Raw genomic sequence first — 2,326 nt, forward strand, 5'->3', positions numbered from 1 at the left:
CGCTGCTGCACTCTCCTGTTCTTCCCCACCGACAAAGCAGCATAATTGTGTGAAAGAATATGGCCACTAGTGCACATATGGATGGCTGAGGCAGATGCTAGAAGACTGGACATTCTAGGTGAAAGCATTTAGGAATACAGATTATGAGCACCACACATAGCCCTGGAAGACACATTAAGGACTAGACATACTTGAAGTTGTGTGTTCTAATGGAAAACCTAAAGATGAGCTTGTGACTAATACATTTGGAAAGCTGAGGAATTCAGCCTTAAAAAGACTGATAAGGCTACAGAAGATGAGTATAGGCTGCATACCTTATTTAGCAGAAATTCCATTCAATAAGTTTATATCAGAGCAAACAGTCATGAGAACCATTTCTGTAGTATTTTCATGCAGTTACTATTTCACAAAGGCCAGTCTCCCTTTGTTTTCACAGATCTCTTTGTCCAACATTCTTATTTTAACATCAGTTCATTTCCAGTTACTATACAGCCAGTTATCTCAGACAGCTGTTTTTCACCACACACTATGTCACATGTGCAACACTTTTAAAAAAGCAGCACACGTGTGGAGGAGGGAGGAATGCAATACTTCTGATATCAGAGAATGCTAATGAGACTAGAAAATAGAGCAGTTTACGTAGGCAGCTTAGTGAAGCACACTTTTCCAAGGATGCTTGCTTTGGATCCAACACTGGCTAACAGTAACTAGAAGCTACTGTCACCCAATGGCTCTGCTGTAATCCAGATGTGGCCAGGTATTGACTTCAGATGAGTTATCTCCAAAGTACAGGGATCCAGATCATGCAGAATACTATCACAGTGGGCTAACCATCCCCTTTTTGGTCATCTTGGAGTAGAACAACTAGGAAAAGCATCAAAAATGTGTTCCAAAACCAAGTTTGACAAGAGAGATAAGCCATGGAAAATGGGAAAATTTGTGGGATTGTAGCTCCAGGATCAACCATTACTTAGGGTCATTTCACTGAATTGTACATAATAGAAAGGCCTTTAAGGCTCATTTCATTTTGCATATTATATACGTATTCTTTTTCCAAGAAATTTCCCAGTACTTCTATTTGTACTCTGTTGATGAAAAATCTGTATTCTATACTGGCAGAAAATCTATTTCTGAGAAAGTCCTCTTAAACTGACAGCTACTAACAGTTCCCAAATGCTCGGTGTTCTCAATGCCTTACTATTTCATGGTGAGTTACTATTTCATAAATATGGAACGGCTATTTGTTTCTGTAAATAATTAAAGATCATTGTATGGATCTCAGCAAGATGGAGAGATAACGTAAGGCAAATCAGGAAATTTTCTTTTGAAAGCTTTTCCAAATTGTTCCATTGTCAGTTGTGTCATTTGAAAGAAATTTTGCTTCAGAAAGTAAAGGAATTATTCCTATTTTCATTCTGAGTTGAGGTCTAAAACTTTCTACATATCTCCCACTTCATAATGGTAAAATTTGGCGATGTTGCTACACTAAACGTTACAAAGAAAATATACATTCTACCTAGAACCACAAATAAATTTAAAAATAACTTTGCTGATATCTTATTTATTTTTTAAAGTGAGACACAATAAGCACAGCATTCTCGACCAGAGAAGAATCTGTGGAATACAGAAGATTACTGAAAGCAGGAACTGAGGATGAAATTTAATAAGTAGATTCTTCTTATCTTTTTCATTTGGATAACTCCATTATCTAGTAAGTTATAATTCAGAGGTTGTTTTCAAAGATACAAGCATTGATAAAATTAGTGAGTAGTACTGTAGTATCCACTGTACACATAGGTCTCTCCAAAAGTAATGCCTCATTTATTTCCATGGAAATTACAACAGATACAAAGAGCACAATAGCACTGCTAGATATAGTAAAGCTAGATATAGTAAATTCTCAACTACAAAACAGTAATTTTCAAGACAGTTACCATCATTAGCTGTGCATTTTTGCCAGTGATGAACAAGAGCATGCAAGCCAGAGGTGCACAGTTGCTGTTGCCACTGCTGAAATGCACCACCCATCTCCTCACTGTTATTCACTTCCACTGCTTGGTCTCCACTAACAGCAAGCCTCAAGTAATGTCAATGGGTGCATTTTTTTTTTTTCTGTATAGGGGAATTCAATAACAAAACTTGGCTTCATACTGTCAACGGTTTACAGGCGTTAGGCCCGATTCCGTGACGAAGGGGACGGGGGACCCAAGGGCCCACGTCCCGGGAAAAGGGGAAAAGGGTAGGGAGATGGCCCTGAGAGCAAAGAACAGCGGCAACAATCTGAGGAGAAACAAACTAATTTACTAAATAAAATATCGGAATGCAA

Source organism: Numida meleagris, chromosome 4 (assembly GCF_002078875.1).
Source record: "Numida meleagris isolate 19003 breed g44 Domestic line chromosome 4, NumMel1.0, whole genome shotgun sequence".
Lineage (NCBI taxonomy): Eukaryota > Metazoa > Chordata > Aves > Galliformes > Numididae > Numida > Numida meleagris.